The sequence below is a fragment of the Pongo pygmaeus genome, chromosome 1 (assembly GCF_028885625.2).
Source record: "Pongo pygmaeus isolate AG05252 chromosome 1, NHGRI_mPonPyg2-v2.0_pri, whole genome shotgun sequence".
Lineage (NCBI taxonomy): Eukaryota > Metazoa > Chordata > Mammalia > Primates > Hominidae > Pongo > Pongo pygmaeus.
This window is the reverse complement of record NC_072373.2, coordinates 94,870,017-94,893,862: the sequence shown is the minus strand read 5'-3', so window position 1 is coordinate 94,893,862 and position 23,846 is coordinate 94,870,017. Positions and strand designations below refer to the sequence as shown.

The following is a 23,846-nucleotide window of genomic DNA, read 5'->3' as shown; positions in this document are numbered from 1 at the left end:
TTGAATTACTATAAAACACAATATTGAGAATCTACATCCTAAATCTCAAAACATTACCCAGCTTTCGCCAGCCTTACAGGCCCGAACCCTCTTGTGAAGGGCGCAGTACCTAAGCCGGAGTGGGGTAGAGGCGAGCCGGCACCCCATTCTGACCTCCGATGCCACCGGCCTCAAGATCAGAAATGGCCCAGAACTTGAAGGACTTGGCGGGACGGCTGCCCGCCAGGCCCCGGGGCATGGGCACGGCCCTGAAGCTGTTGCTGGGGGCCGGCACCGTGGCCTACGGTGTGCGCGAATCCGTGTTCACCGTGGAAGGCAGGCACAGAGCCATCTTCTTCAATCGGATCGGTGGAGTGCAGCAGGACACTATGCTGGCCGAGGGCCTTCACTTCAGGATCCCTTGGTTCCAGTACCCCATTATCTATGACATTCGGGCCAGACCTCAAAAAACCTACTCCTCTACAGGCTCCAAAGACCTACAGATGGTGAATATCTCCCTGTGAGTGTTGTCTCGACCCAATGCTCAGGAGCTTCCTAGCATGTACCAGCGCCTAAGGCTGGACTACGAGGAACGAGTGTTGCCGTCCATTGTCAACGAGGTGCTCAAGAGTGTGGTGGCCAAGTTCAATGCCTCACAGCTGATCACCCAGTGGGCCCAGGTATCCCTGTTGATCCGCCGGGAGCTGACAGAGAGGGCCAAGGACTTCAGCCTCATCCTGGATGATGTGGCCATCACAGAGCTGAGCTTTAGCCGAGAGCACACAGCTGCTGTAGAAGCCAAACAAGTGGCCCAGCAGGAGGCCCAGCGGGCCCAATTCTTGGTAGAAAAGGCGAAGCAGGAACAGCGGCAGAAGATTGTACAGGCCGAGGGTGAGGCCGAGGCTGCCAAGATGCTTGGAGAAGCACTGAGCAAGAACCCCGGCTACATCAAACTTTGCAAGATTCGAGCAGCCCAGAATATCTCCAAGACGATAGCCACATCATAGAATCGTATCTATCTCACGGCTGACAACCTTGTGCTGAACTTACAGGATGAAAGTTTCACCGGAGGAAGTGACAGCCTCATCAAGGGTAAGAAATGAGCCTAGTCAGCAAGAACTCCACCCCCAGAGGAAGTGGATCTGCTTCTCCAGTTTTTGAGGAGCCAGCCAGGGGTCCAGCACAGCCCTACCCCGCCCCAGTATCATGCGATGGTCCCCTACACCGGTTCCCTGAACCCCTCTTGGATTAAGGAAGACTGAAAACTACCCCCTTTTCTGGGGAATTACTTTCCTCCTCCCTGTGTTAACTGAGGCTGTTGGGACACTGCGTGATTTCTCAGTGATTTCCTACAGTGTTGTTCCCTCCCTCAAGGCTGTGAGGAGATAACCACCAACCCAGGAATTCTCAATAAATTTTTATTACTTAACCCGGAAAAAAAAAAAAATACCCAAAAAAACAAACAAACAAGCAAGCCAGCCAGGCGCAGTGGCTCACGCCTGTAATCCCACCACTTTGGGAGGCTGAGGTGGGCAGATCACCTGAGGTCAGGAGTTTGAGACCAGCCTGGCCAACATGGTGAAACCCCATCTCTACTAAAACTACAAATATTAGCCAGACGTGGTGGCGGGCGCCTGTAATCCCAGCTACTTGGGAGGCTAAGGTATGAGAATTGCTTGAACCTGGGAGGGGGAGGTTGCAGTGAGCCAAGATCGTACCACTGCACTTTAGCCTAGGTGACAGAGTGATGCTGTGCCTCAAAAAAATAAATAAATAAATAAATAAATAAATGAAAAATAAAAAATAAAAAATAAAAAATAAAAAAAAACCAACCAACCACCGGGTGCAGTGGCTCATGCCTGTAATCCCAGCACTTTGTGAGGCTAAGACGGGTGGATCACCTGAGGTCAGGAGTTTAAGAGCAGCCTAACATGGTGAAACCCCGTCTCTACTAAAAATACAAAAATTAGCTGGGCATGGTGGCGCATGCCTGTAGTCCCAGCTACTCAGCAGGCTGAGGCTGGAGAATCACTTGAACCTGGGACAGGGAGGTTGCAGTGAGCCAAGATAGCACCACAGTACTCCAGCCTGGGCGAAAGAGCGAGATTCCGTCCCAAAAAAACCTCAAAACCAAAAACCAAAGAACCTCTACCTCTCTATTTTTTATTTTTATTTTTTTTTAAAGAGATGGGGTCTTGCTCTGTCACCCAGGCTGGAGTGCAATGGCATAGTCATAGCTCACTGCAGCCTTGAACTCCTGGGCTTAAGCCATCCTCCCCCACCCAGCCTTCTGAGTAGTTGGGCTAATAGGCACATGCCATCTTGCCCAGCAAAAGAAAGTGGTAAATTGCCCTCAGTGAGCATATTACTGGTAATACACAGAGTATAGTAATTTTGAATTTAGACAGATAGATGACTAACAGATACATACATAAAATAAGTAACCATGTGAATATCACTAGGAACCAAAATGCTAGAAGCAAAAAACATACAACTATAAAATCAAAGAAGTAAAAGTCTATACTTGTAAGATAGAATTAAAAATATATGAAGTCTATCTACCTCTCTATCCATTAAAATGCTTACAAACATCGACAACCCATTAGCAACGAACATCTCAAGACCGTGGTCTCTAAAACCATTTCCCATTAAAATGAATCAGGGCTCCTGCAGAAATGACTGTTTCCAAATATTAGACAAGAAATATAAAAGATGATCCTAGTGACGGGTATATAACTCTAGTATCTTCACTTTGAACTAGTCACTATGTTTTTGTATTAAATTTCCCATAATGAAATGTGTCTATTGAAAAAAAAAGTTCTTCCTAAGAGTAAAGTGAAATATATTTTTTTGCAACTTTCACTTACTGGTCCAAGTCTCACTTTCTAAAAATCACAGAGTAAGTCTAATTCCTCTTCTTCCCAATGGCTGTCAGACATTTGAACTCAACCAAAATATTTAACTTCCTGACTCAACAGTTTCACTTATTTCTGGTCATTTTCTAATGCAAGTGTTTTAAGTTTGTAAATATCCCCCTTTACATGCGGCACGTAAAAATGAACACAATACATGCGGTACTTGATTGACTCAGAATAAAGGGAACTCTCTCTTCTCTTGGACTGGACCTTATAATTTTGCCCAAGGGCAAACTGGCTTTGACAGTCTCATATACTCAGACTTATGTTAACTTGAAAATTAAATAAACCCCACACACTTTCTTCACATTATAAAGAATCCCAGGGAGGTGGGGAAGGTTAATGGGTACAAAAAATAAAAAAATAAATAGAAAGAATGAATAAATAAGACCTACTGTTGATAGCACAACAGTGTGACTATAGTCAATAATCATTTAATTGTACATTTTGAAATAACTAAAAGAGTATAACTAGATGGTGTGCAACACAAAGGATAAATGCTTGAGGGGATGAATACCTCATTCTCTATGATGTGATTATTACACACTGCATGCCTGTATCAAAACATCTCATGTATCCCATAAATACACTATGTATCCACAAAAATTAAAAATTAAACAAAAAACAATTCCCATTCATTACTCTTATACTTTTAAAAACAAATATTAAGCAGTTTATTTTAAATATTTTTAAACATATTTATGCCTGAAAATGACACTTCCAATTTTAAAACTTATCCTTAAAAATGTGAACTATGATTACACGCAATACCATGTATTACAGTTTTAAAAAAAAAAAAAAAAAAGCTCTGGCTGGGCGCAGTGGCTCACGCCTGTAATCCCAGCACTTTGGGAGGCCGATGCGGGCAGATCACCCGAAGTCAGGAGTTCGAGACCAGCCTGACCAACAGGGAGAAACCCCGTCTGAACTGAAAATACAAAATTAGCCGGGTGTGGTAGCACATGCCTGTAATCCCGGTTACTCGGAAGGCTGAGGCAGGATAATCGCTTGAACCCGGGAGGCAGAGGTTGCAGTGAGCTGAGATCATGCCATTGCACTCCAGCCGGGGCAACAAGGATGAAATTCCGCCTCAAAAGCAAACAAACAAACAAAAAGCCTCACGAACAACACTGAATTAATGGAGCCAGAAAAACAGAGTACCTACTCTGACTTCATTTATATAAAGACCACAAAGAGGAAAAATTTATTATGATATTAAAAATCAAAAAAATTGTTACTCATGGTAAGGACAGTAATGAGAAAGAAGCCCAAGGGGTTCTTACTGGGTGCTAGCAATGTCATACTACTTTTTTATTTTTTTTAAGACAGGGTCTCACTCTGTGGCCCAGGCTGGAGTGCAGTGACCTGATTATAACTTTGAACTTCTAAGCTTAAGTGATCCTCCCACCTCAGCCTCCCAAGTCTGGGACTGCAGGCACAAGCCACCATGCCTGGCTAATTTTTTTTTTTTTTTTGTAGAGATGAGGTCTTGCTTTGTTGCCCAGGCTAATCTCGAACTCCTGGGCTCAAGTGATTTTCCCTCAGCTTCCTAAAGTGCTGGGATTACAGGGGTGAGCCACCGCACCTGGCAAACACATTTCTTAATCTGAATGCTGGTTGTCCGATATGGCTGAGTTCATGAAAATTCGCTGAGCTGTTACATTTATGATAGGTATTTTTCTATATGTACGTTATACTTCAATAGGAAGTTATTTTTTAAACTCTGTCTAAAAGTAAAGTAGAAACATATTCAGCTTCCTTAATTGGCTAATGAACGTGTTCAACCCTGGTTTTTCACTTTTTTTTTTTTTTTTTTGAAATGGAGTCTTGCCCTGTTGCCCAAGCAGGAGCGCAGTGGCGCCATCTCTGCAATCTCCACCTCCTGGGTTCAAGCAATTCTCTGCCTCAGCCTCCCGAGTAGCTGGGATTACAGGAGCCCACCACCAGGCCCAGCTAATTTTTGTATTTTTAGTAAAGCTGGGGTTTCACCATCTTGGCCAGGCTGGTCTTGAACTCTTGACCTCGTGATCCACCTGCCTCAGCCTCCCAAAGTGCTGGGATTACAGGCATGAGCCACTGTGCCTGGCCTGGTTTTTCACTTTTACCTGAAATAAATATCTGAGAGAAATTAAAAGCAGTTTAAAACAGAGTTCATATCCCACAGTAAATGGGCTATGACTAAATAAGGCACACAGATAATTTGATGTTGGTTTCAAAAATCTTTTCTTCCAAATCCTGATACTATATAAAATAAATGAAAGAGACAACATTAAGATTTTGAAGCCGGATGCGGTGGCTCATGCCTGTAATCCCTGCACTTTGGGAGGCCGAGGTGGGCAGATCACGAGGTCAGGAGAGTGAGACCATCCTGGCCAACATGGTGAAACTTGCCTCTACTAAAAATACAAAAAAAAAAAAAAATTAGCAGGGTGGCGCATGCCTGTAGTTCTAGCTACTCAAGAGGCTGCGGCAGGAGAATCGCTTGAACCCAGGAGGCAGAGGATGCAGTGAGCCGAGATCACACCACTGTACTCCAGCCTGGGCAACAGAGCAAGACTCTGTTACAAAAAAGATTTTGAAAACTGTATTTGGTACTGATATTATCCTCTTACATTTGTAAGAACCCTTTAAAATGACTGATAAGAGGTATCACTTTAAGAGAGCATATTATCAATTAGGCACTGAAAAAGATGCTGTATTAAAACATGACATTAAGCATGTAATTTTTTCCAACAGAAAAATAGCTTTATTCCAAATATAAAATACTCTCATTTAAAAAAAAAGAACCAACGTATAAATAATACCTTTCATGAACGGACTTTACATTTCAGATATTTTACCATATACATCAAAATAAACGAGTGTACATTCTTTTATACAAATGGAGCCAACAATGCTTGCTGTTTTGTGGCCCATTTGCTTTAAATGATATGACACCTTTATGTGTAAATAAGAGTTAGATGTTAAATTCAACAGTTTCACAATAGTTCATAATACATAAAATCAACAACCTACTGACTGTACTTAAAATAGTTTCTGGCTTTTTGTTACTATAAATAATATGGTAGGCTGGGCGTGGTGGCTCACGCCTGTAATCCCAGCACTCTGGGAGGCCGAGGCAGGCGGAACATCAGGTCAGGAGTTTGAGACCAGCCTGATCAATATGGTGAAACACCATCTCTACTAAAAATACAAAAAAATTAGCTGGGTGTGGTAGCACGTGCCTGTAATCCTAGCTACTCAGGAGGCCGAGGCAGGACAATCACTAGAACTTGGGAGGCAGAGGTTGCAGTGAGCCGAGATTGTGCCACTGTACTCCAGCCTGGGAGACAGACCGAGGCTCTGTCCCCAAAAAAAAAAGAAAAAAAGAAAAAAAAAAAAAAGGCCGGGCGCGGTGGCTCACACCTGTAATCCCAGCACTTTGTGAGGCCAAGGCAGGTGGATCACAAGGTCAGGAGATCGAGACCACAGTGAAATCCCGTCTCTACTAAAAATACAAAAAATTAGCTGGGCATGGTGGCGGGCGCCTATAGTCCCAGCTACTCGGGAGGCTGAGGCAGGAGAATGGTGTGAACCTGGGAGGCGGAGCTTGCGGTGAGCTGACATTGTACCACTGCACTCCAGCCTGGGCGACAGAGGGAGACACCGTCTCAAAATAAATAAATAAATAAATAAAATAAAATAAAAATAAAATAAATAAAAATAATAACAATATGGTAAACATCCAATGACATTTTTCTTTGCATACTTGTTCAATTACTTCCTTCAGGTAAATTTTTAAAGGTGAAATTACAAAGCCAAAGGGTGTATGCATTAGTTACACACTAGACAACGACATGCAAGAAAGACTTTTTTTTTTTTTGAGACGGAGTCTCGCTCTGTTGCCCAGGGTGGCACCATCTCGGCTCACTGTAAGCTCCGCCTCCCAGGTTCACACCACTCTCCTGCCTCAGCCTCCCGAGTAGATGGGACTATGCCCGCCACCATGCCCGGCTGATTTTTTGTATTTTTAGTAGATATGGGGTTTCACCGTGTTAGCCAGGATGGTCTCGATCTCCTGACCTTGTGATCTGCCCACCTCGGCCTCCCAAAGTGCTGGGATTACAGACGTGAGCCACCACGTCTGTCCCAGAAAGACTTTTTATTCCCATTGTCAGTATTTAAGATGTCACAACCTTATATAAAGACATCCAGGGTTGGGCACGGTGGCTCATGCCTGTAATCCTTGCACTTTAGAAGGCCAAGGCGGGTGGATCAATTGAGGTCAGGAGTTCCAGACCAGCTTGGCCAACATGGTGAAACCCCATCTCTACTAAAAATACAAAAAAAAACCCAGCTGGAAGTGGCGGCACATACCTGTAATCCCAGCTTCTGGGGTAGGCTGAGGCAGAATTGCTTGAACCCAGGAGACAGAGGTTGCAGTGAGCAGAGATCGTGCCACGGCACTCCAGTCTGGGCTACACAGCCAGACTACGTCACACACACACACTCTTTCTGGCCAGGCCTCGTGGCCCACACCTGTAATCCCAACACTTTGGGAGGCTGAGGCAGGAGGATTACTTGAACCCAAGAGTTTGAGACTACCCTGTGCAACACAGGGAGACCCCCTTCTCTACAAAAAATAAATCTCAAAAATTAGCTGGGCACAGTGGTGCATGCCTGTAGTTTCAGGTACATGGGAGGCTGAAGGGGAGAATGGCTTGAGCCAGAAGGTCAAGGCTGCAGTAAGCCATGATCACACCACTGCACTCTAACCTGGGAGACAGGGTGAGACCCTGATTCCAAAAAAAAAGACTTTTTATTGCATTTCTGTTTACGTTTGACTTATCTATTATTCTAAATGTCTTTTCACGTGATTTTGCTGGCCATCTGTATTTCTCCTGCAGTGAAAAGCTGTTCAAGATCCTGGTCCATATTATTTTTCTAAATTGTGGAGGTCATTTCTAATTTAGATGGGCCCTTAATATAATACTCCTTTGTTTCTCACATGTTGCACATTTTTCCCAATTCACCAGCTGTCTTTCACCTACTATTCTTCTTGAAGTTAAAATCTTAAACAAAAGTTTTTAAAAATTTTTATTAAAAAGTGAAAGGCCCAGGCTGGTCTTGAGGCTGGCCTCAAGCAATCTCCTGCCTCAGCCTCCCAAAGTGCTAGGATTACAGGTATGAGCCACTGTGCCTGGCCCAAATCTTTTATGTATTCAAATACCTATGAAAAACTGTACTAATTACCTCACATATTCCTTACAACCACCATATAGTGAAATTACTATACTATCCTCATTTAAAAGATTAAAGAATGGTTTAGATATTGGCTAACTTGCTCAAGGTCACTTAACCAGTAAATGATTAAGAAATAATTTAAACATAGTCTGATTTCATAACTAAAGTTCTTAATCACTGTATTAAATAAAATAGTCTCTTTAACTTTATAGGTTTGTTTTGCGTTTTTTTTTTCTCTCTCATTTTTTTGAGACTGAGTTTAGCTCTATCACCCAGGCTGGAGTGCAGTGGCTCAACCTCGGCTCACTGCAACCTCCGTCTCCTGGGTTCAAGCAATTCTTGCGCCTCAGCCTCCCGAGTAGCTGGTTTATAGGGACCCGCCACCACGCCTGGCTGATTTTTATATTTTTAGTAGAGATGGGGTTTCACCGTGTTGGCCAGGCTGGTCTCGAACTCTGGACCTCAAGCAATCCACTCACCTCAGCCTCTCAATGCGCTGGGATTACAGGCGTGAGTCACCGCACCCAGCTCTCTTTTTTTCATTCATGAAAAAATATATTCCAGCCTAAGGTGGAATATAGTTTTGTTCACTTTTTTTTTTTTTTTTTGATGGAGTTTCACTCTTGTTGCCCAGGCTGGAGTGCAATGGTGCAATCTTGGCTCACCGCAACCTCTGCCTCCCAGGTTGAAGCAATTCTCCTGCCTCAGCCTCCCGAGTCGCTGGGATTACAGGCATGTGCCACCATGCCTGGCTAATTCTGTATTTTTGGTAGAGACAGGGTTTCTCCATATTGGTCAGGCTGGTCTTGAACTCCCAACCTCAGCCGCCAGCCTCGGCCTCCCAAAGTGCTGGAATTACAGGCGTGAGCCACCATGCCCAGTCTTGTTTTCTTATACTTGGAAAAATCATGTCCTCCTAAAGACGACAATCTTCACTACACTTTCAATTAATCATTTTTCGGTTTCTTTTCGTTTTTACTTTATCTGCCATGTTAAATTCTAAAAATATAATCTTGGGGTAGGGAAGAAGCCTTTATTCCAAAAGGTTTACTCATTGTTCTAAGAACATTACTCATTTCATGCCCATTGATTATTTATAATTAATGTAATGTAATAACATACTTATTACATATTCTTATTCATATTTGGATCTTACTCTAAGTTCTTAAGGTTTTGTTTCATTCATATTTATGCTTATTCTTGTGCCACTAATATATGGATATTATAACTTCATAATAACGTTTGAATACTTGAAAACAACTAGGTTTTTTTTTCTTGTATTCCTATAGAAATTCTCTATTTTATTTACAACATTACTAAGACTTAACTCACATGCCATAAAATTCACCTTGTTTTTGTTTGAGACAAGGCCTGGTTCTGTTGCCCAGGCTAGAGTGCAGTGTCAGTCTCAGCTTACCACAACTTTTGCCCCCCCCAGGCTCTAGCCAACATCCCACCTCAGCCTCTCAAGTAGCTGGGATCACAGGAATGCAACACCATGCCTGGCTAATTTTTTCTAGAGATTAGACTCTCACTTTGTTGCCCAGGTTGGTCTCGAACTCCTGAGCTCAAGAGATCTGGCTACCTCAGCCTCCCAAAGTGTTGGAATTACAGGCATGTGCCACTGCACCCAACCAAATTCACCCTTTTAAAGTGGACAATTCAGTGGGGGGGGTTTTTTTTTTTTTAACTATAGTTACAGAATTGTGCAAATATCACCACTACTTTAATAACCTTTTCATCGGACTGTTTTTCCATATGTATGCTTCCTCACAAACCTGAGATATGACTGAAGTTTTTAAAAAACCTCACATGGCTTTAACTTTGTATCTTAATGTAGAAAAACATATCTCAACATTAACTTCAGCTCTACAATAACAAAGTAAATGTATTTAGTCAAGCTTTTTCGTGTTTCTGGGTATTTATAATTTTATCTATACAAATCCTAAACATGTGCTGTTAAATGTATTTCTAAGTATTTCACAGATTCTGCTGTTTCTTTTATTAATAAATTCTTTTTGCTGTTATAGAATACTTTCTAACTATAACTGATAGTATTCAAGAACATCTGATTTCATTTTGTAGTATTAAATTATTGCTTCATCAAGAATTCATTTTTTCAGCGGGGGGGCATGGCGGTTCAAGCCTGTAATCCCAACACTTTGGGAGGCCGAGGCAGGAGGATCACCTGAGGTTGGGAGTTCAAGACCAGCCTGGCCAACATGGTGAAACCCCATCTCTACTAAAAATACAAAAAAAAAAAAAATTAGCTGGGTGTGGCAGTGTGTGCCTGTAATCCCAGCTGCTTGGCAGGCTGAGGCAGAAGAATAGCTGGAACCAGGGAGGCAGAGGTTGCAGTGAGCTGAGATTGTGCCACTGCACTCCAGCCTGCGGGACAGAGCAAGACTCCATCTCAAAAAAAAAAAAAAAATTTCATTTTTTCAGCAAGTATTTACTAAGTACCTACTATTGAGCACTGAGGATAACAGCAGTTAAAAATCCAAAAACATCTTCCTCCATGGAGATGTCATTGTAATGCATGAGCAAAGTAGAGAAAATAAGTAAAATATTTGGTATATCAGATGATAAAATGCACTATGGAGAAAATCAGAGCATGGAGGAATTGAAAAGGCCAGGGATGGAAAGAATTTACAATGTTAAAACAGGCTGTCAGGAAAGTTCTGATTGAAAACTCAATTGTGCAGAAATGAAAAGGAGGTGAAAGACAAAGATGGATCCATGTAGGTATGTGGGGAAAAAACAGGAACCAAGAAAGCAAAGGCCCTGAGCCAGGAGCTTGTCTGTTTAAAGAACAATAAAGAATCCAGGTTTGCAGTACTAGAGTAAGCAAGAGAAGAGTAATGTCGCAGGTGGTAGGAAAATGGACATTTTTCAGTCTAAGAAAGAGGAGGCCATTTGAAGATTTTATGAAGAAGAGGTATATGACCTGACCATTCATTCAACAATATTTATTGGTACTTATTCATTGTTGTGGATATGTTAAGGAAAAGACAGACAATTGCAGAGAGAAGGACAGTAAAGAAAAAACACAAAAAAACTTTTAAAGATTATTTGTTAGAAGGTGGCAAGTGTTATGAGATAAACAGCAAGTGAATACTAGGAGAGGGCTTACAAAATTAATTAGGCAATTAGGTTATGCTGCGATGATCAGCTAACATTTTAGTTAACAATAGAAGTGAGGAAATTATTAACAGGAGCATAAAAAATGCCAGAGTGGCAGGATTTGACCAACTGACTCGGGAAAATAATAAGTGCTCAGAGGCCGGGCGCGGTGGCTCACGTCTGTAATCCCAGCACTTTGGGAGGCTGAGGTGGGCAGATCGTGAGGTCAGGAGTTCGAGACCAGCCTGACCAACATGGTGAAACCCCATCTCTACTAAAAATACAAAAATTAGCCGGGCGTGGTGGCACGTGCCTGTAATCCCAGCTACTCAGGAGGCTGAGGCAAGAAGAATCGCTTGAACCCAGGAGGCAGAGGTTGCAGTGAGCCGAGATCGCACCACTGCACTCCAGCCTGGGCGACAGAGTGAGACTATGTCTCAAAAAAAAAAAAAAAAGTACTCAGAGAGGAGTACATCATGGAGACTGTTGTAAACTGTTTTTAAAGGCTTGAGATTTTACTCTGAATGAAACGGGGAAGCACGGTGGGGAGTTGAGCAGAAGAGTGATATGATCTCGAATCTCCAAATGGTCCCTCTAGCTACTCTCTTGGTAAAGTTTCAAGGGTAGAAGCTCAGAGCCTTGTTGGCAAGCTACATACTTATTGTGACAAGACTTAGACTTGAGGGTAGTGACTCAGATGAAGGTAGAAACAGTGGAAGTGATGACAGATAACAAAGACTGTGATATATGTTTACTGTATAAAAATACAGTAAAAGTTAGAGGAAGACTGAAAATGATGATCAGGAGTTTAGTTTGAGACATGTTAAAATTGAAATACTTACTAAACATCAAAGTAGAGAAGCCTAAGAAGAAAGATTCAAATTTAGAAGTCAACAGCATATTGACATTTAAAAGCTTGAGACTGGACATAACCAAGTGAGGGTGAATGTAAACCGAACAGTAAACTAAAAACTGATAACACCAAGGTTTTGTAACATTAAAGATCAGGAAGATTGAGAAGCCAGAAAAGAATAAGGAAAAAAAAGAGAGAGAGAGAGAATGAATGTGTGGTATCTTGGAACCCAAATGAAGCACATATTTCCAGGAGCGACAAATGCTGCTGACAAGTCAAGTAGAAATGAGAACATACATTTGTTTGTTGGATTGGAGTCACTGGTAATCATGCAACAGCAGTTCCTTTATTATGGAGCAAAAACCTGGTTGAAATGGGTTTGAAAGAGAATGGGAAGAGAAATCTAAAAAGTAAGTAAAGAATAGCAAGGGAAACAGTGAAGTGGGGTGACAGCTAGATGATGAAGTAGAATCAAAGTACAGTGTGTGTTACCTAACAATGGGGATAAATTCTAAGAAATGTCTCTAAGAAATGTGATTTTTGTCATTGTATGATCATAGTGTGTAATTACACAAATCTAGATGATATAGCCTGCCACACACCTAAGCTGTATGGAATAACCTATTGCTCCTAGGCTACTAACCTGTACAGCATGGTACTGTACTGAATACTATAGGCCACTGCAAAAAAATAGGATTTTTGTATATAAACATAGAAAAGGTACAGTAAAAATATGGTATAAAAGATAAAAATCTACTTATAGAAGATATAAGTACACCTGTATAGGGTACTTATCATGAATGGAGCTTGCAAGACTACACGACACGCTGGGAAAGTCAGTGAATGCTCAGTGAATGTGAAGGGCTAGGACATTACTGTACACTACTGTTGACTTTATAAACACTGAACACTTAAGCTACATTAAATTTTTAAAAATTTCCCTTCGTCAATAATAAATTCATCTGACTGGGCACAGCAGCTCACGCCTGTAATCCCAGTACTTTGGGAGGCTGAGGCCAGCAGATCACTTGAGGTCACAAGTTTGAGACCAGCCTAGACAACATGGCAAAACCGCGTTTCTACTAAAAATACAAAAATTAGCTGGTCATGGTAGCGGGAGCCTGTAATTTCAGGTACTCGGGAGGCTGAGGCAGGAGAATTACTTGAACCCAGGAGGCGGAGGCTGCAGTGAGCCGAGATCGTGCTATTGCACTCCAGCCTGGGCGACAAGAGCAAGACTCTGTCTCAATAAAAATAAATAAATAAATAAAATAAAACAAATTAACCTTAGCTTACTTTTTTACTTTATTACCTTTTAAACTTTTTTACTTTTTGACTCTTTTGTAGTAACAGCTTAAAATGCAAACATAACATACAGCTGTACAAAATCTTTTCTTTGTATCTTTACAATTATTTATTTAAAATTTTTAAAATTTATTTTTACCTTTTCAACTTTCTTGTTAAAAACTAACACACAAACAAACATTAGCTTAAGTCTACACAGGGTCAGGATCATCAAGACATCATTAGGTGACAGGAATTTTTCAGCTCCATTATACTCTTATGGGACCACCAAAATGTGATCTGTCATTGATCTAAACATGATTATGCAGCACACGACTGTAGTTTCTTTTGAATGTGGAAAATGACATTTTTGTCTTCTCAAAGTAAATGCAGCCATAAAAAGAAAAAAGACATGCACTCATGAAGTTTAATATATATGTATGCATGTATATGTGTGTATGGTAATATAAAATCTACTACAGAACTACCCAGTTCTAACGGAATTGACTGAATTCCATCTTTCATCCTCTGATTTGAAATGCTACACTTCCCATGTACTAAATCCTCACATATACATGAGTCTACTACTAGTTTTTCTTTTCTTCTTCCTTTTTCTTTTTGAGACGGGGTCTTGCTCTGTCACATAGGCTGGAGTTCAGTGGCAAGAACGTGGCTCATTGTAGCCTTGACCTCCTGGGCTCAAGCAATCCTTCCACCTCAGCCTCCTGAGTAGCTGGGACCACAAGCATGTGCAATCACACTTGGCTAAATTTTTTTTTTTTTTTTTTTTTTTTTTTTTGTAGAGAGGGGGGTCTCACTATGTTGCCCAGGCTGGTCTCGAACTCCTGGGGTTGGTCAATTCTCCCATCACAACCTCCCAAAGTGCTGAGATTACAGGTGTGAGCCACCCCACCCAGCCAATTATCAGATTTTCTATTTGGCGTCAGTGATTTTCTATCTGCCCGTGTACCACAACCACAATACTCTAACCCTTTTAATTTTCGTTTTATTATCTAATAAGCCTGATTTCTAGTTACTGTTCTTTTCAGAGAAGTTTTGGCTACTCTTGCTTATTTTTCCATACAAACCTTACAAGTAACTTATCTAGTGCCAATTTGATTTGTTTAAAATTTTGATTCTTAAATTGACCAACCCCTACTCTTCCTCCTTGGCCTATTCAAAATGAAGACGATAAGGATGACAACCTTATCAACTTCCACTTAATGAACAGTGTAAATATATCATTTTCTATTCTCTAACTTACTTTAAGAATATAGTACATAATACATATAACATATTAAATATGTGTTAACCAGCTACGTTATCATTAAGGCTTCTGGTCAACAGTAGACTATTAGCAGTTAAGTTCTGGGGGAGTCGAAAGTTATACTTGGATTTTCAACTGTGTGTGGAGTTGGTGCCCATAACTTCAGCATTGTTAAAGGGTCAAATGTACACACAATGGAATATTATTCAGCCATAAAAGAAGAAAATTCTTTTTTTTTTTTTTTTTTTGAGACGGAGTCTCACTCTGTCGCCCAGGCTGGAAGTGCCATGGCACGATCTCGGCTCACTGCAAGTTCTGCCTCCCGGGTTCATGCCATTCTCCTGCCTCAGTCTCCTGAGTAGCTGGGACTACAGGTGCCTGCCACCATGCATGGCTAATTTTTTTTTGTATTTTTAGTAAAGACGAGGTTTCACCATGTTAGCCAGGATGGTCTCGATCTCCTGACCTTGGGATCCACCTGCCTCGGCCTCCCAAAGTGCTGGGGTTACAGGCGTGAACCACCGCGCCCAGCCAAAAGAAGAATATTCTAACGAATGCTAAAACATGGATAAACTTTAAAGATACTATGCTAAGTGAAACAAGCCAGTCACCAGCAGACAAATATTGCATGATTCCACTTACATATGAGGTAACCAGAACAGTCAAATTCATAAAGACAGAAAACAGAATAGTTGTTGCCAGGAGGGGTAACAGGGGAGTCACGGTTTAACAGATACACAATTTCAGTTGCAGAAGATTAAAAAAGAATTGTAGAGAAGAACGGATGGTGAGGGCTGCAAAACAATGTAAATGTACTTAACGTTGCCTCAGCCCCCTGAGAAGACGGGACTACAGGCACACACCACCATGCATGGCTAGTTTTGTTTTTTGTTTGTTCGTTGTTTTGTTTTGTTTTTTGTTTTTTGCGACAGAGTTTCGCTTTTGTTGCCCAGGCTGGAGTGCAACGGTGTGACCTCGGCTCACCACAACCTCTGCCTCCCGGGTTCAAGCAATTCTCCTCCCTCAACCTCCCAAGTAGCTGGGATTACAGGCGTGTGCCACCACACCCAGCTAATTTTGTAGTTTTAGTAGAGATGAGGTTTCCCATGTTGGTCAGGTTGGTCTTGAACTCTCGAACTCAGGTAATCCGCCCGCCTCAGCCTCCCAAAGTGCTGAGATTACAGGCATGAGCCACTGTGCCCAACCGGCCTGGCTAGTTTTTAAAAATGTTTTGTAAAGACAGGGTCTCTCTATGTTGCCCAGGCTGGTCTTGAACTCCTTGGCATCAGCCACTGCGCCTGGCCCAGAAAACACTTTCAAGAAAAGTATAACGCTTCAGTTTGTGGCATATAATCAAAAGAGAACCAAAACATCTGAGAACAGGAGTAAAAAAAAAAAAAAAAATGCTAAACAGAAATATTAAAGAAAATTAAACATATAGGTCAAGAATGCATTTTAATAGAAAGTCACCAAATATTTTCTTTACAAAAGCAGACCACAATGGGCTTTTCTTAAATTACAAAACCATTAGATGCTGAACTTGAATTTTATATTCCACACTGAAGCCCGAATTCTATCCTCATTATATGGCCCTCATAGGATCAAGAGTAAGCCAAAACATGTTACTAGTATAAGTTTAATTTCTTAAATAAATTATGATAAAATAATGGCAATACTAATATAGAACTCATCATGTGATGTAAACTTCCACCAGCCAAGAAGTTCTTCTTACTATATAATTTAAGGAATAGACATAAGGTGCCAATTTGTCCCAGTGGCAGAGGACAAAGTCTTCAGGGTCTTTTTAACACCTCTTTTATTCCCAACATGAAAAACCACTGCAATAGCACATACCTGACTTCATCTGTAGTCTTTCTCACAGGATTTCTCCCTATCCCTATCTAACTAGTTATGAAAGAGGTACAATTTTGAACTATGTACTCAGTGATTTTGACTCACAAAGTGAGGTCAGAGAGGAAACTTTTCTTTCATCATTAAGTTTCATCTTGTCTTCCTGTTAATGAATTTTCGTAAAAGTTCCAGGTTTTGTCATCTTATCATATAGGACCTTTAATTCTGATGTCTCTCAAAAAGCTTTCATTCATTTCCATACAGCTGTATCTCAGAATTAATTAGTAATGTGTAATTATTGAGCAGCCGTATGTGAGGATCTCTGGAGTGATTTACAATCATTAAAATGAAATCAAAGATATGAGCAGACAACCATAAAAAGCAGTATATGAATTAGTGAGTCAAAGTAATGATATTTAGGCTTAATTCTCTGGGACTAAAGAAGATATACCTTCTAACAATTTGGTTCAATAATGATTTTTTTTTTCCATTAGCAAGATCAACAATGAAATGAGAAACATTCACATTCACCATTATGTACACCATTAAAACAAACCACAATACAGACTCCAGCAGATATCCTAGCTATGAAAGTGAACTCTTCAATCAGCCAAATGCAGTACTGATTAGAGAAGTTCCTATTACATAATGAAAGCAAGAATTGAGGATGAACCTGATTAAACTAATTACGGTAGTTTTAATCTTCCTGGCACATTTATAGCAGAGGCTGCAGAGCCCAATGGCAGGGATTTGCTTTGCCCTTCCATTTAAGGGAGCTCATGCTTCCATAATAGAAGTTATTTTGAGAAAAGAATGACACCCTGTTTTATCTCCAAGGCTTTAGGACAGATCACAGCCCCTTAGCTGTCTATTTTGTGTATGTAAAGGGGGAAGAAAGGTTTTACTGAAATGTAAAGATCCAGGATAATGTGCATAATTGCTGCTGCCATGGAGAAGCTGGGCTCTGTGCCAACTGTTCTCTTCTCTACCATAAAAATACCTCTAGCTCAAGCAGCTTTTAAAGTAAACAAACAAGATGAAGGTAAGACAACAGAATCCATCATAGCAAGACTTAGAGATACCTATATACAATCGGGTCTTCTTGATTGAATAGCATTTGTCAACAAGAACATGGAAGTGAAAACGTAGCAGTCAAATAATGTAGACATGCATTCTGGACCTCTTCATAAATAGGCATAAGGGGAAAAAAAAGCACTCTGAGATGGCACCCAGACCATAGGGCACAGGTAAGATGAAAGAATGTGCCTATCTTCTCCTATTAACAAGTCTCAAATTCTCTGGTAAGAGCTAAGGAACCTAGACTGGGCGTGGTGTCTCATACCTGTAATCCCAGCATTTTGGGAGGCCAAGGCGTGCAGATCACTTGAGGCCAGGAGTTTGATACCAACCTGGTCAACATGGCAAAACCCTGTCTCTACTGAAAATACAAAATTAGCCGAACATCGTGGCACATGCCTGTAATCTCAGCTACTCAGGAGACTAAGGCATGAGAATTGCTTGAACCTGGTAGGTAGAGGTTGCAATGAGCTGATATTGCACCACTGCACTCCAGCCTGGGTGACAGAATGAGACTCTGTCTCTAAATAAATAAAAAGAAACTATATTAAAAAGAAAAAAAAGAGCTAAGGAGCCTAAATACAAAGAATTGGTTTAAAAAATAAAAACAAAACAAAAGGCAACTGGAAAAACACAATACCCCATAGTACTAATAATAAGATTGTTTGACTTGGGTTCATATGGTACCACCTATTTGGGGTAAGTCATTAAGATGTGTTAAACTCTTTCAAAAGGTGTTTGACATCTAAAAATGTTTTGTCTTTCTTCCTTATTTTTAAAATCAGAAATGGGGTCTCGTTACATTGCCAAGGCTAGATTTGAACTCCTGGCCTCAAGCAATCCTCCTGCCTCAGTCTTCTGAGTAACTGGGATTACAAGCCTAAACCACCATGCCCAACTTCAAAATGTTTTCTTAAACTAAGATTACTTTCAGATGTTCTTAATTATTTATTACATATTGTCTCACTCTATCACCCAGGCTGGAGTGCAGTATAACAATCTCAGCTCACTGCAATCTCCACCTCCCGGTTTCAAGTGATTATCGTGCTTCATCCTCCCAAGTAGCAGGGACTACAGGTGGGTGTCACCATTCCTGGCTAATTTTTATATTTTTAGTAGAGACCGGGTTTTGCCATGTTGACTAGGCTGGTCTTGAACTCCTGACCGCGGGTGATCTGCCCACCTTGGCATCCGCAATTTCTTAAAAATAGCAATCTACAGATTGTTTTATTTATTTATTCATTTTTTTGAGACAGAGTCTCGCTCTGTCACCAGGCTGGAGCGCCGTGGCACAATCTCGGCTCACTGCAACCTCCACCTCCCGGGTTCAAGCGATTCTCCTGCCTCAGCCTCCCAAGTAGCTGGGACTACAGGCACATGCCACCATACCCAGCTAACTTTTGTATTTTTAGTAGAAACGGGGTTTCACCATGTTGGCCAGGATGGTCTCGATCTACTGACCTCATGATCCGCCTGCCTCGACCTCCCAAAGTGCTGGGATTACAGGCATGAGCCACTGCACCCGGCCTAGAGATTGTTTTAAATAGGCATGAAAGTTTTACTATATATTTATAGCAAATGAGAGAAGAGGAAATATTTGAGTAATACAGTTATGACAGGTTTTTTTTTTTTTTTTTTTGAGACGGAGTCTCACACTGTCATCCGGGCTGGAGTGCAATGGCACGATCTCGGCTCACTGCAACCTCCGCCTCCCAGGTTCAAGCAATTCTCCTGCCTCAGCCTCCCAAGTAGCTGGGATTATAGGCATGCACCACCACGCCCAGCTAATTTTTTTTATTTTTAGTAGAAATGGGGTTTCACCATGTTGGCCAGGATAGTCTCGATCTCTTGATCTTGTGATTCACCCGCCTTGGCCTCCCAAAGTGCTGGGATTACAGGCATGAGCCACCGCGCCCGGCAGACAGTATATTTAAAAGCAAAATCTTAGGAATAAGGAAATAAATACTCAAATTCTCAAGCTATATTTTAAGCATTGTATTTTTGGTAATGATGATGGTATTTGTTTTATGCTTACAGATCTTGTCTTCAGTCTTACTGAACTGTTTTTAAAACATTTTGTGTTGCTCATAAAAAGCACAAACTTAAAAGATCACCCTGACACTGAAGGAGCCAAAGAAATAGAGAAATCAATTAATAATTATTATACAATGTGCTATATGTTAAAAACAGAAATATATGCAATGGAAACACAGAGGATAGAGTAACCTCCTGGAAAGGTTCAGGGAACATTTCACAGAATTGGGGGATGTCTAAGCTGAGTCTTTCCATTCCCTCATCTTCCTTCCTTTCTCTATTGCACAGTGAAACTTTTTTATCCTTTTTGCTTTTTATTTAGAAATTTAGTGATTAAATTTGCTTTTCTAATTTTTCTCATTTATCTTAGGTAATTTTAGTTATCAAGGTTGAGACAAATAGAATTTTTAAGAGTTACCAAGTATGCTTAGGAGAATTTCCACATTTCGTAATTCCTAACCTTCATAATTGCCCTAACCGTTATAATCAACAAACAGCTTAGAAAGAAAGGTTACCAAGCTCCCCTGCCTTGGCTTATAATTTTCAGCATTTGCTTTTGATCTCCTCAGCAATCTTTTGGAGCCCCCAGCCCATAAAATCAAAGACTAGGCAAGGAACTACACAATAATCACACTCACAGTAATTTTGCTAAGAAATGAAAAAGTGAGGCTGAGAAGCAGGAGCCATTTTGTTTCACTGTTTTTACTGCGAGATTTACTACCAAATCCTACAGAAAGATGTTAGGATCATTTTTGTGCCTTCATATATATCCTCAGATGTTAGTAATTCAATGTAGCTTCACTCAATGTAGCTAAAATATTCTAGTGTATGTATCTACCATCTGTGCATTTTTGTCAAAATGCCTTTGTGTACCTCCTAAACTCTTTGACTTCCTAATATAGTAGAACTTTTTATTGCAAGCTTGTATACTTGACTTTGATATGTTTTCCAAAAATAAAAGTAAAATATACATAGTAAATTAGGACTTGGCTGTTAAAAAACACTAGTTCAGTACCTGTTTTGTTTCAAAAGTGAGTTCTGGTTACAATTTCGCCTTAATAATACGTATCATTTCTGACATCTTTGTTGACATTATCTTCTTTTGATAATCAGTATTCTCTCAATTTAGGTCATAGATTTTAGAGAAACTAAAGCATTAGTATGCATAATCCAGATTATAGAAAGATCCGTATTTACATTAAGCAGTTCCAGGGAAGCCACAGTTAATATGTAAACTACCACCCTCTTCCCTGGTAAGTCCTTACCCAATCATATATTCCACTCCATCTCTCTATCACCCAGGCTGGAGTGCAGTGGCATGAACACAACTTACTGCAGCCACGACCTCCTGTGCTCAAGTGATCCTCCTGCCTCAGCATCCTGAGTAGCTGGGACAACAGGTGTAAGCCACCATGCCTGGCTAACATTTGTATTTTTTGTACAGGGGGGTTTCACCATGTTGCCAGACTGGTCTTGAACTCCTGAGCTCAAGCGACCCACCCACCCTGGCCTCCCTAAGTGCTAGGATTACAGGTGGGAGCCACCATGTCCAGCCCATAACTCTTGACATAAAGCATTTGCTGGTGCAAAATGACATTCATTTGTAAAGAAAAGGTAAAGGTTATTAAATAGGCCCTGGATGACACCCTCTTATTTTTCTACTGTTTAGTTTTGGATATGGAAAGGTAGGTATTAGACATAAAACATTATTTTCCCTTTCTTCTTGGAAGGTAATTCTTAATTGCTATATTTTTTAGTGCTATATTTTTTAAGCTTACGACTAAAAATATATATACACATACGGAGAATCTTCTAAAAGATCAGCAACACCCAAGGGTCAAGGTGAGCTTTGCCAGTTGTGCCCTGAATCCCCAATATGTGTTACTTCCCTTCCTAATAGTGGCAACTATTAAAAATACATTGCAACTCACCCTTAAACCTGATCTCTAATGCCACCTGCTGTTGCAGTTCTGTAAGATAAAGAAGGTCTACGAATCTGCCCCAATATTATATAGCTTGACTTTCACCCTCTCATGAAGACCAGAGTAGTTCACTATTAATTATGCGCATATTTGTAAAATAAAAGTCAGGTACTTATCTGACTTTGTTAGTATTTACTAGCTGGGCGCAGTGGCTCAGGCCTGTAATCCCAGCACTTTGGGAGGCCAAGGCAGGCGGATCATCTGAGGTCAGGAGTTCAAGACCAGCCTGACCAACATGGTGAAACTGCATCTCTACTAAAAATACAAAAATTAGCCAGGCATGGTGGTGCACAACTGTAATCCCAGCTACTTGGGAGGCTGAGGCAGGAGAATCGCTTGAACCCGGGAGGCAGAGGTTGCAGTGAGCTAACACCATTGTCTCTAGGCTGGGCAACAAGACTGAAACGCCGTCTCAAAAAAAAAAAAAAAAAAAAAAAGATTTACCATTACAGCTATAAATGACAGGGCCCCTACTTACCACAAGCAAACCCAAATTTCTGAAATAGAAAAATAGTCCAAAAAAGCAGTTTTATCTTTTAATTTTTCCTCTAAGAGGAATACTACTACAAAGTAGGACCACAAACTTAAAAAAAAAAAAAAAAAAAAAAAAAGAAAAATCCTAAGAAAAAATAAGTATAGTCACGCAATTCTTTTTGTTTTTTTTCCACCGCGCCCGGCCTCATTATTTGTATTTTCTTAGTATTTACCTACAGTAAAGAACTGTCAAATTCTTGTTTTACAGCACAACTGAGAAAACCCTGTGAGACATCCTAAGTGTGCATTTTCCCTTTATTTACTTTGTTCCAAAAGCCTTTCTCTTTCCAGCAAATTCTAACAAAGTTGTCAACACCTAACTTTAAGCATGAGCCCTTCTTTGTATATTCTCTTGCTCATCACCTTCGCCCATGATTCTGCGATTCACATATACACTCTGTATGTATTTCTATCATGGCAGTTATCATCTCATAGCATAATTTTTTTTTACAGCACGTGGAAAAACAAAGAATGTTGTGACTCTAGAGACTATGGGCAAAGTTAAGTGATATAAAACTTTAACCTCCTTTGTGAAAGTATAAATCAAAATATTAGTCCTTTTGAATATAAATCAAAATATTAGTCTTATTAGTTATTTTAAGTGTAAAAGGCACACTAAAGATACAAATTTAAGATGAAAATGTTTATTAAGATGAAAATGTTTAAAATTATTAATAATGGTTTCATAACTGTATACACAACATACTGAATATACTAAAAACACTGAACTGTACATTTTAAAAGGATAAATTTTATGGTATTTGAATTATATCTCAATTTAAAATATATACATTTTATAGAAAACTGGGCTAACTTAAAATAGGGTATAATTTAAAGGAACTATTATTATCTAGAAAACCTAACACACTATTATTATTTTTTTTTATTATACTTTAAGTTCTAGGGTACATGTGCACAATCTGCAGGTTTGTTACATATGTATACATGTGCCATGTTGGTGTGCTGCACCCGTTAACTCGTCATTTACATTAGGTATATCTCCTAATGCTATCCCTCTCTGCTGCCCCCACCCCATGACAGGCCCCGATGTGTGATGTTTCCCACCCTGTGGCCAAGTGTTCTCATTGTTCAATTCCCACCTACGAGTGAGAACATGCGGTGTTTGGTTTTCTGCCCTTGCACTAGTTTGCTCAGAATGATGGTTTCCAGCTTCATCTATGTCCCTACAAATGACATGAACTCATCCTTTTTTATGGCTGCATAGTATTCCATGGTGTATATGTTAACACACTATTATTATCTAACAAATACAAAGGAAAAAAATCCAAAACCTAGGTAATGTCAAACCAATTTTTTTCCAACAACTCTATTTCAAAATAATTGGAACTTGTTTGCAGCACTTTAAAAACTGCCAGGCAAATAATCTCTACTGAGCAAGAACTGAGGCACTATTATTACCAATTTTTCTTATTTAAGAAACAACATTAGGCTGGGCACGGTGGCTCACGCCTGTAATCCTAGCACTTTGGGAGGCCGAAGTGGGTGGATCACCTGAGGTTAGTAGTTCGAGATTAGCCTGGCCAACATAGCAAAACCCCATCTCTACTAAAAATACAAAAATTAGCCGGGCATGGTGGCGTGTGCCTGTAGTACCAGCTACCTGGGAGGCTGAGGTGGGAAAACTGCTTGAACCTGGGAGGTGGAGGTTGCAGTGTGGCCAAGATTATGCCACTGAACTGCCTGGGCAATGGACTGAGACTCCA

General features: G+C 40.5%; 1 protein-coding gene and 1 pseudogene across 10 annotated transcripts in view; one reads left to right on the top strand and one right to left on the bottom strand.

Moving 5' to 3' along the window:
* ASH1L (ASH1 like histone lysine methyltransferase) overlaps positions 1-23,846 on the bottom strand; it is a 224,159-nt gene that overhangs the window by 144,154 nt on the left and 56,159 nt on the right. The window lies entirely within an intron of this gene.
* LOC129017932 (prohibitin-2-like) lies at positions 155-1,420 on the top strand (annotated as a pseudogene).